Source organism: Rhinolophus sinicus, chromosome 3, assembly GCF_057876585.1.
Source record: "Rhinolophus sinicus isolate RSI-liver-muscle chromosome 3, RSI-T2T, whole genome shotgun sequence".
Lineage (NCBI taxonomy): Eukaryota > Metazoa > Chordata > Mammalia > Chiroptera > Rhinolophidae > Rhinolophus > Rhinolophus sinicus.
Window position 1 is genome coordinate 64,264,403 of NC_142503.1, and position 12,202 is coordinate 64,276,604.

Sequence of the window (12,202 nt, forward strand, 5' to 3'; positions counted from 1 at the left end):
CTGAATTGCCTTACAGCAACAGTCATCACACCATTCTCAGACCCTGAGACAGTGTGAATTCTGCAATTATGCATTCTCCCACTTTCTTTTTTCTTATGGTAGAGTTCAGGTATCTTGAACTCTATCAAAAGTGGGGAAACAAAACATAGAATCAGGTGCTTGAAGACCATTTTCTCTCAGGCCTGACTTACTCCATGCCATTAGGTATCTGCCTGTCTCTTCTGAGCATTTGTGTCAGCAATCCTGCCCCTACAACCCCCTGCAGACTCTTTCCCATAGTGCTCAGACCTGGCCACGCTGCAGCCATAGCTCGTTACTCACAGCAAGAAAGAAGCAAAGACCAGTGAGTCCAGTGTCTTGTGCAAACTTGTGTTACATCCCAGGGAGAAGCCTAACTGGCAGCAGCAGTTCATTCCCAGCTCATGAACTTGGGAAAGAGATGGACTTGTTGATGGGGGTTGGGAGGGATGTCAGCAAGGCAATGGGGTCAACTTAAGACTATTCACATTTTTCTAACTCTCCAGGCCAGATTAATTAGAAATCTAGGGTGGAGCCCCACCTACACATGGGAAATATGGGGGGTTGACACTGGGAAACCTGGGGGGAAAATGGATGTGAGAAAGTGCAGTGGCTGGTGATCTAGTTTCTCCTTTCCTGGTGCTCTGTTGTTGGACAAAGCAGAAGCAGAGGCTTTAATTTTATTTGCAAGTTGAGTTGAGAGTTGACTGGAAAACTGACATCGTGTGACAAACTGGCCCAAACACTAGATAGACACTATGTCAAAAAGCAGTAAGCACAGAGATAAGGGCAGACTCTGGAACGAGACTGCTGGGTTTGAATCCCAGTTCGGCCACTTATTAGCTGGGGGCTTTGGACGTATTTCTGACCCTTCTTTGCTTTAGTTTCCTCATTTGTAAAATGGGGCTGTGATAGTAAATTGCCTGATGCAGTTAATATATATAGCATACCTACAACATTGTCTAGTGCCAGTAAATGATCATTATTTTTATTGAGAAAATAGCTCCCTGGATACACCACAGTTTGTTACAATAAAAGTGTTTTCAAGTGGGCAGAAGGTTGTTGGATGGGGAGATGTTTTCAGAGCTTAACTGGATGCTTAGCTCTGGCATTCAGTTCTCATATCTTTATTCTCTTTTCCTACTCACTAGTTTCCAACATGCTTCCCCCTTCCTTTTTTATTTCTATCATAGTCTTGCATATTCTTGGTTGATTTTTCCTGTAAGTCTGCTGAGAGAAGTGGACAGATGTGATTAGCTTTAGTTCACTGAAATGCAGAATAGTAAAGAAATTTACCCACAGCTCACACAGCTGACTTCACACATTTGACTTTGGTGCCAGAGCCTTCTTTTAGCAGCTGGGATTTGATTTCATGGCAGGGGATAAACCATGACTGAGTTAAGGGTAATGGGAAGCCCTAGAGGGTTGCTCCCTCAAACACATTCTCTAAAAATGGCACCTTAAAAAAATAAGGTACTATGTTGACTCTATATTATTAAGTACGCTGGAAATGTATTGTGTGACGGCATGAGTCAGTGTTCAACTGGCAATATCAGGAGTGGTGGTCAGAGCTTGAGGCACATAGAAAATAGTCAAAGGGGCCACCTTTTTAAAAATTTTGTTTACTCCCCCACCTTGTCCTCCAGCCTGTGATTCTACCAATGTAATTGAATAGTAACACAATTATTTCATTTCTATTTCCTAACTTCATGTGGGAATGTTTAGATCCAGCCCATGGGTACCATGACTATAGGGCAATAACGATACCTGACATTTACGTGGTACTTTATACTTTTCACAAGGATTTCATATCTACTGGCTTCTCACTGCGCTGCTATTACCAATCCCATCTCACAGACAGCTAACCTAAGTCCAAGGCCGGTGAGGCCACCAGAGTTTGCATAGTTATTCTGACAGAGCTAAAACTAGAACCCAGGGCTTCAGTGCATCTGTCCCTATCTGCATGGGATAGTTGGTGCTTAATAGTTCCAGCAGTTGAGGGAGTGAGTCTTTGCTGCCCTTACTAGCGTAGCTAATTAGCGTAATTTACTTAACCTGAAGCTTCGGCTTTCTCATCTGTGAAGTAGGGGAAATAATATTGACTATTTATGAGAACTGAAGGTGACTGAATCATGTAAATCAGTTAGAACAGGGCTTGGCACACGGAAGTGCTCAGGAAAAGCTACCTGTCATGATTATTGGTCTGTCTTCCTTTGTCACTTTCTTGGCTTTGCATCAAAGAGAACTGTCCATGGTTTCAGATTAATCCCAGAAGCAGTATGTCCCTGAGCTTATGTTATCTTAAACTATTATTACCCTTTGTTGCCTTGGTAAGACTGGAAGCTTGAAAAATAAATGAGTTAAATCGGACAGCACCTCTGGCACCTAGCATATCGTAGGCCAATGATTTTCAAATGGTTGATTATACATAAATCTCACTGGGGTTGCCTGTTTAAAATTTATATGTCTGAACATCCCTCTTCCCATTATGATTCTGGATAGAATGGGGCTTTGGAATCAGCAAATTTTGGCAAATACCCTTGGAGTTCATAAGAAACTATGAAAGCCCTTTCACTAATATTTCTCCTGCCTGCCTGCTGCCGCTGCCTCTCCTCCTCTCTCTCCCCATCCTCCTGCTCCTTTTCCTTCCTCTTTTGTTGTCCTCGTCATCATCATCATCCTTTGGACTTCTCTGTCTTCTCATTTCTTCTTCCTCTTCCTCTTTTTCTTTCACTTCTTCCTCCTCCTTCTTCTCTTCCTCTCCTTGTTTTTTTTCCTTTCTTTTTTTTTTTTTTTAGCATTTCAAATAGACTGCCTGAGGTTATTTTCCACTGTTAGGCTAGCTCTATTATTATCTCTTTAGAGAAAATGCCACTGAGCCTGGAGGAAAAATACAGAGTAATTACTGAAAGAAAAAGTATATGTAAGTTCCCTGGAGCCAATTAGGAAGACAGTCATTAGTCGGGAAGTGATAATTTGCTCACACATTGCTGTAGGGCTCTGACCCTCTCACAAAGAGTAAAATAACCCATGTTTATTTCCAGAGCTTATTAATGTTGGACCCAAATTTAATGCCCTGACAGTAAGTTTTAAAATCTTTCCTGTAAAGATGTATAACTACATATAGGATCATTATTCATACAATCTAGTAGAAATCTGACTGATACTGGTCTTTTGCAGGTCATCTAGGTAGTTCTAAGATGTTATCCGTCCCCACTACCCACCCGAACTCCCAACTTACTTCATTTAAATGCTGGGAAACTAGGGAAGAGAGCCAAGTGCCAAATATGAAACCACTTAAACTAAAAAAGCACAGTTGTCTATTTAAGAATGATATCTACACAGCTTTAAAGAAAGTAGGCATTTTGCAATTACTAACCTTTAAAGAAATATAGTCAATTTAAAGTGTTAGTTAGCCCAAATTATAGACTTGATTATGAGTGGTTGTCAATTTTTTGCTGCAAGTTAGAATCATTTGAGTAGCTTTTAAACAACAGTGAAGCCGTGGACCTACAGCCAGAGATTATGGTTGCATTGGTGTAGCGTGGAGTATGCTTAGGTGTTTCTACTGAGCACGAGGGCAGGGAATGACTGTTAATATCCATGGATCAGATTTATGTGACAATTCTCTGCACCCCTCTGCAAGGCATAAGCATAGATTAAGACCAGATGTAAAATGAAACAGAAAATTTTCAGATTTTCCTCTCAATTCATGCCTGTTTCGGAGAAAGTGACATACTAGGTCTAGGATTTCTTTTTAATTGTCTCAATTCTCCATTTCACTTTGCTAGGGTATCCTTGATCTTGTCAAAATTCTCTCAGTACTAACTAGCATATAGAACCTCCAGGACATTCCAAATGAATCTTAGTAATATAAGAAATAAAGGTAAGAAGTCTGCTGTTCAGTAATTTCTCTTGGCTGAATCAGAGTAGTCAGAGAAGCAGCCACGTGAGTTGAGAGTTCATTCATCCTACCTCACCCTTTCTGGAGCTTGTGAAGACTAGCTGGAGAGATTTGCATAAAGAGGATGTTCTCTGCACTGGTCTATGCTTTGGCTTAGGCCTTTTCAGTTCTCCTGGAAAATAGGTACATTAACATCGTCATTTACCAGGAAGCCTTGTGTAACCAGCTTTTCACGTTGTTGGTGCTAGGCATAAAACTCACTTAGTTTAGAAAGATCACTAATAGAGTTCAAGTACTTGCTGTCTGCCTAGATGTTCCGGCACTTGGGAATAAATTTTTCCTGTTTTCTATATTTTAAAGTTTCAACATCTTTTAGAAATAGAATTATTTTCTGATTTTATCTCATGCTGCAAAATCTGCTGGCTTATGTAATTTAAATCTTCTATTTCAAATATTTCCACCAAATCGTTGTCTTTAATAGATAAAAATGATCTTTACCTCTCTCATTTACAATCCTTTTGCATTTTTGCTGTTATTTCTGGGAAATTTTTCTTAATTTATATTCCAGCCGTTCTACTGAATTTTTCATTTTTGCCATTAGAATTTTAATTTCCAAGAGATCTTTTTTTGTTTTATGAATGTTCCTTTGTATTTGTCCTTGTTCTTCTCTCATGGTTGAAATACTTTTTTTCATGTCTTTGAGAGTATTCATGCCAGTATTTTCACTTTTTTGAAGTTTCCCACCAGTTGTTTTTTCCTGTTTGGTTTCAGTTTCATCTGTCCTGATAAAGGCATTCCCAAAATCTCCCGTGATCCTTGTTTCTGCACCTAATTAAGAGTGAGGCAAGGAAAGGCTGATTGGAGCTTGTGATCACTTCAATGGGGTTGACAACTGCCAGCTTGGCTGTAGGATGGTGTAGCTGGATAGTTGAGTTGAAAATTCTGATGCCAGACTCATTAAGTCTTTCCTCTTGGGTTGGTCAAGTCTCACAGAGAAGACTCCCCAACTTCCAATCTGGCTGGAGAAGGGTTAGCTGCCAGAGGGAAAAGAACCCTGGGGAACTCGGCCTCTAGTATGCCTCACTTCATTCCATATGAAAACTCCACTTTTAACTGTTCCGGTGTCCCTGTTTTACTCTCTCCAGGGAAGAAACTTTCAGTCTTTGGCTAGGGTGGCAAACAAGTGGTTTCCTGTCAGTGGAGAGTGATGAGGGGATTTAGGGTGTGGTTGCTTCTGAAGCAGATTTTCAAGTAATATTTTTGTTTGTTTGTTTTAGTATCTCTTTTCATCCCAGCTTCCAGAGCTATTTGGTGCTGCCAATTCCTAAGGCTCAAGGGAATTCTGAGATGTAGAAAGGGTTAGTTCTTTGCTTTCCCTGCTGCTGGCTTAAGATTCAATTTTTTTGATTGTGCTGAATGATGTTTTTCTGCTTCCACAATTTTATGGCTAGTGCTTCCACGCCTGTCCTCCCCATTCCATGAGGTTATGCCTTTAAAAAAAAATCCCTTCACTGTAATTTTTGAGGGGATTTGGGAGGGAGTAACATAGACCATATACTTCATCAACTAATTTTACCTGAAAGTGTAATAGACAAACAAATAGACACAATCTGAATGACCCCAATATTTGATTAGTTAAATAAACCATAGAGCACTCATACAATGGAAAACTATTCAATTGTTTAAAATCATGCAAATCAATAGTTTTTCCACATGGCAATATATCAATTTCCATGTGGAAAATGACAGGTTAATAACATTAATGATAGTAGCTGACTAAGTACTTTCTCTGTCCCCACCCGTCTGCTAAGTACCCTCATGGATTTTTTCATATAATCTCACACAACAAAAGTTCTACAAGGAAGCTACTGTTAGTATCCATTTTATACACCAGGAAACTGAGATTTAGAGAGATTAAGCAATTTGTCCAAGGCCACACTGTCTTTGGCCTGGATTTGAGAAAACTGTAATTGGGTTCAAAAATGACGGAAATAGAACTTATAGGCACTGATGAGTTCTCTTCACCAGCTGTATGAAGCAGCAAAAGGGTGTGAGAACAATATTGGCAGGGATGCCCCTGACCAAGAATAGCCTCCTCTTCTTCCCCCAGGGACACATCCGTGGTCAGCAGCTTGAGCAGGCCATAAATCTGACACATCTGAGAGGCCCAGGGCAAAGAGTGATCAGTCAAAGAGTGTTTTGTTTCATTGCCCAGAAACAACCTATTCTAGCTGGTAAGGTAATAATTTTGCAACACAACAATCCTGACACCTAGTATTCTCCAGGTTCTGGGTCAAGAGATGCTTAATGTGACATACTTGTGTGATGTACTTTATTTTACAACTGAATTATGGGAACCTTCCATTTATGTGCATTTAATAGCTCTCTCCATAAGCAGGTCTGGCTACAGCATTTTATAGGATTAACAAGCAAAGTTTATACTATATGATTCAATTTCTGTAAAATAAGAAGACACATGTATCCATAACCCGCATGAAATTCTCTGTTTTGAAATCTCAAGGAGCGTATCTCTGACTCTCCTTAGGGATTGCATTGGTGTCCTGGACACAATATTATCAGTTTCCCCATTCCTGTGGATTATCCTCTATAGGCCTAAACTCCACTATGAAAACATTTACTGTTGTCCGTGGAGGAGAAAACTCTTCCTTTCCTGTGGATACAACTGCCTTGGCCACTGGGTCCCTAGACTGAGCACATATACAGGTTTCTGGTGATAAATTCAAAACATGCAGAGTGAGGTTGGTGGAGAATTGAAAAACAAAGACTGTGTAGCTACCTTAACTTGCAGGAGAGAACTGGCCTTAGTGCCCAGACAATCAGTGGGTCCCTTTGAATTCTCACTAGACCTCTAAGGGCTGTCACTTATAATCATCTCTATTTCTTTAACTTTACCTTTCCTCTCTACTTTTTATTGTCCATCCCTCTTTTAAATTCTATCTCTTTACCCAAATTTCCATTCTCTCTATTTTGGGAACATGTCATCTCCATACTCTGGAATTCTCAAGTTCCCAGTTTGGTCTTTGTGTTATAAGTGTCCTCAGCCTTCTGCTTTTTCTGCAGATCTCGCGTTCTTATTTCTGCCCTTTTGATGCTGGGTTATGAGGAAAGATGTGCCCAGGTCCCATTGCTGTGTGTGCAGCCGGGGCAGAGGTGAGGGATTCTGGGACTCTGTTTGGAATTGCAATTTTGTGTACAAAAGAACATCCGAGAACTTAGAGGATTACCTCCCTGACCGAACCCCTCATTCAGTCTACCTAAGAAACCCATCTTCCTACTGTTAACTTGACTTATTTTGGTACAAAAATTGTTTGTTCATGACCCTGGGTTGCATTACAAACTGTTTTACTGCTAACATGACTTTGAAGAGTACGATGGCCAGTTGCTTCTCTGTAATTTCTGGGCTTTCTTCTGGGTTTGAAAAAAGGAGGGATTGGACAGGCACATCACCTTATGAGTATGGCAGGAGGGAATTTTGAGATATTAGCCAGGGCTCCCAACCTCCTCTCCTATTTAGTCAGTAGCAAGCATTACTTCAGAGAAGATGTGGGGTTTTATACCAAGAATTCAAAAAGAAAACAAGCAGTCAGTGCTCAGCTTTTGTATCTCTGAAAATAAAATTTAAACCTCACGAAGCGAAGGTAATCTATAAAGTCAAGAGTATTGATATTCAAGATCCAGTTTCTTTTAAGCTACAAGAGGCCAAGCCCCAAAGGAAGTCAGGCATAACGTTTGTGCTATAAACAGTAGAATTGAAAGAGAATAGGTGAAGAGCCATGGTTTCCTATTCTGGAGACTAGCTCAAGGTTGCCTACGCTAAGGGAAAAGAGTTACCGCGAAGCCAAAGCACCAGTGGATTATGTGCACGGAACTTTAGCTCCTGTGCCCATCAGACCAACATCTAGGAGAGAGAAGGGGTGACTGAGCTTTCTGTCATTTGGGGGATTGAGAATAGAGTCATCATTCTAAATATGTAACAACCAGAACAGCACAAGTATTGACCAATTAGAAGAGATTCCCAATCAATCTAAATGATCATTCTAGTCCATTTTGGCTGATTAACAGGCCTGGAGAGAGATGCCTGATTCCCATATGAGAATTCAGAGTGCTGGCAGCCTTGCATACATGTTTCCCAGGACAGTGGCAAGGGAGGAATAATATGAGTCAGGGCATGAGAAAGCATGAAACACCCCTTTGAGTTTCTCTCAGGCTTCCAGTAGTGTGGTGATAGCTGAAACTGTGCAGCCTTAACGGGGCTTGGAAGTGGCTGAGGACACCAGTGGACTCTGAGAAGCTTGAACCCATGTGAGGACCTCAGAAGTAGGGGGCATAAAAGCCAGTTTTCAAAGGTTAGGAAAGACAACTTAAATAGCAGCAGAGAACGAAGAATGCCTGTTGATCACATATACCCAACAGGCACACACCTGCACAAACCCTCTTTGGAATTTAAATGTCATTGGGGAAAAAAATAAAGAAGGGCAAAACCTTAACATTGCCTAAGTTTGAAATTAAAATAACTGAGCAATAATTTTACTGAGCTTACTTGAGAAAACTTGATCAAGTTTTCTGTTTATAGAAGGAAATGTGATTTATGTTATGAATTACATTTATAGAACAATAAAAGCATATTTTACCCAGTGGATGCTTACTCAGTTGTGTGTGTGTGTGTGTGTAGCATGTGTGTAGCACACATGCTGCACACACATGCACACATGTATATAAAACTTAGATGTCAGCTGAGGGGCCCTGTCCTTTGAGATTCTAATTAAATTGGCTCAAATGTTGTCCACTGTGTGGTGAGACCCAATATCCTTCCCAATATCTCCAGAAAATAGGCAACAAGAAGTAGAACCCAGCTCTGCTAGACACACAGCACATTCCTACATCGGTGATTTTTAAACATTGTAAGTGGTAGAGATGTCATTCTGGATGGAATTCTCATATGTAAAAAAAGATAAAACCAGGGCCATTCTGTCTGAGCAGAGATGAGGGACCAGGAATCAGCGCAGGACATCTGTCTCGAGGATTTTCACAGAATTGAAGTGTCCTTATAAAGAAAACCATTTTGAAAGCTATTGCTCTACTCATTGCCACACTGGGTGTGTTACAGAAAATGTATTAACCGGTATGTGGGCTATAAATCTTAAAGGCCTAGGATTAACTCCAGGAACAGGAAATTTGTGCATAAAATGTTTCTAATAATGTCCCTTTGGGCTTTTGACTTTTTCTAAATCCTTGCCTTGCTGGATTTAAAGGAGACGGGAAAGCAAGTAACCAAATGTTTTACACTGGCATATACAGACTGTCCTATCAGCTGTTCAAAAAGTAATTTTCTATATTTCATTCATTCATTCATTCATTCGTTCATTCAGTAAATGTTATTATGCTTTTACCAAGTATCAAGCACTGTGCCAGCTGCTAGGAGAACAGTTTCTCTGCCCTCTATTGACTGTTACAGATGCTTGGAACTATAAGATGCTTCTGCTGTTTGCTGCCTTTTCAGATCAGAACAAGCTGTGCATGGTTGGATGTGTCTCTGTCAGTGTTTAAACTCTCGAAGCTCTTTGTGGGTTTACTTCCTGTCAGGAAGATCAACCCAAAACCTCTAAATATCAAGAGCTAGTTCAAATAGTCACAGTCTCGTGAGGGAGGACTCTGGTCTAAGACATTGGGACACAAAGATCGCATCATCACAGATCAGAAAAGGTAGGCCAGCAGAGAACTTCAAAGGCATTTCTGGTTGCTGCTTAGTTGGATCATATGCCATTAAAAAGTACAACTATTCCCTAAACCTAGACTCCCTGGGTAAATGGTAAAGAAAAAGAGTACCTTTAAAAACACCTGGTGTTTTATTTGTATCGCTATATACATAATTAGATAACCCACTTCTGATAGGCGTATTATGAAAAGCAACAGTCCTCTGCCTTCCTTCGTCTCTCCTATTTCCAGCTCTTCTAACACAACCCTGTCTACTTTCTTAGCTTTCAGTATTCTACCTTCATTTTATTTCTATATCTCTAAATATTTCCCTCTCCTTGATGTTTTTCAGCTTTAGGCGTTATCTAACCTAACAGCATCTCGCTCTCTTTAACCACCATTGTGCTCTAGCCATACATAGTAACTTCTGTCTCTTCATACAGTTATATCACTAAGCTACTCAAACATATAGTCAGTGTTTTCTATGATTAGACCATGTAACGTCTATTCACCCCGAGGCGTATTGTCTACTATGACTACTTCCCTCCTTTTATACACTTAGTCATGTGTGTTCTTAGTTTTCTGTATATTTATCACCAATTCATCTCTGAATTCTCACCCATTTGTCTGAATCTCCTGTTAATTCAAATGTATCCATACTGATCCATCCAATCAGATCCATCATTCTCGTCTTCCTCAGGACATTCTCCCAGAGGCTTCTGGCTTGTCCTGTCTGGACAGGACCCTCTTCATACACTTTTGTGCTCCGTCATCAGGGATTCTCTTCACCACCCTTTTGAGTTTGAGCCAATTTCCTGGATCCTATATTTTTTACCCTCTTGCTATTTTTCCCTTTCATAAAGCACACCTTTTAATAGAATCCTGAGAAAGGGCACATATCTGAAAATGTCTTAAATCTACCCTCATATTTAATCAAAAATTTAGTAGGATGTGTATTCCATGTTGGAAAAATAATTTTTCTTGGTATATTGTAAACATCGCTCTGAAGTCTTAACTGTTGCCAGAAGTTTTGTCGAGAAGTTCAAAGTTACCACGAATCCTGTTTTCTTGATTTTCTTTCTGGAGATCTTAAATTTCCCACAGTGTTCCAAAATTTCACAGTGGTGTACTTCAGTCTGCTTCATTCATTGTGTCGGACACTTAGTGTGTCTTTCAATCTGGAAACTCACGTTCAGGAAATCTGAAGGACAATCCAGAAACTCATTTGTTTAACCAGTATTGCGTGTTCTCTATTCTTGGAAGTTCTATAATTTGGATGCTGGACCTCGTGGACGTCATGCTTATAGGCAGGGATTATTTCATATTCATACTTTTATCTCTCAGTGTTTTAGGTGTCTTGCCCTTAGCAGTTGCTCAGTAAAGGATATCATCAGACTAAAATGAATGAGTTAATACTAAGCAAGTTCTCTTCTGAGGCCCTCCTTCTACACCATCTTCCTTTGCTGACGTTCTGCCCATCCTCCAAAATCTGACCTACGTCCTCTCCTCCGATTATTCCACAATTTCTCTACAGCACTATAGGGCATCTCTCATTTCCTTCTGTCATATAGTTTTAATTACTTATATCAATTCTATATAATCTTAGATTGTAAACCCCTGGAAGCCGGGGACCTAGTCTCATACACCCTTGTGTACCACCTGCCGCCCATGTATCACCTCCAAGGATCTAACTCAGTGCTGAGCACTACCAAGTTCTTAATAAATGTTAAATGAATGACTAAATGAAAGAAAGTAAGGCAATTGATGCCTCTTTAGAAATCCTGTCACAGAAATTCCAAGTAGCTAAGGAATGACTTCAGCCAATCAAGAAACATGACCCCCAACAATTATAAAGAAAACAAAAAACAAAAAACCCAGACAATCCTGTTTATTTCTGTTAAGGGAGAATGAATACAGAAAAATGAGCTTGCATGGTATGATGAAAAGCAGTTCCTCAAAGTCATTGTTTCTGAACCTCAAAACACATCAGAATCAGCTATTTAGAAAATGTCAATGGAATATTTGTTTTTCTGTTAATTTTCACCATAATGTGTATAGGTAAATTCAATTTTGAATCCTACTGGTTCTGACTCAGGCAGAGTCATTAATTGCCCTTGAGGAAAATATGTAAACAATATGATTTACAATTGGTCTACAAAGTTATTTTCCAGATTAACTTTATTTCACTACTACCTATGTACAGTGAAGCTTAACAGATTGCTTTTAGAGAGGTCTGTAAGTAAAGGAAACTGTGAATTTGAATTCCATTTAAGGGAATTGAATTTCTTTATGAAATCAAGAGTGAAACAGAGTAAAAAGGAAAATGGAAATTGTGACTATATCACAATAATGTGTTAAAGTAGCTACAGGAGGTATTTTGGGGATCGCTGTAAAGCGCCGTTAGAGGAGACTCAAGTGTGGTTTTCTATCGACCATGATAGTCTGAGCCACTCCGGGTTGGCAATATGCAGTTGATGTCTGCGTGAGTAACTGTTTCCCAAGTGTACATGGGGTGTGATTCATTGGCCTTTCAGGTAACTAGACTCAGTCACAAGTTTTGGTATA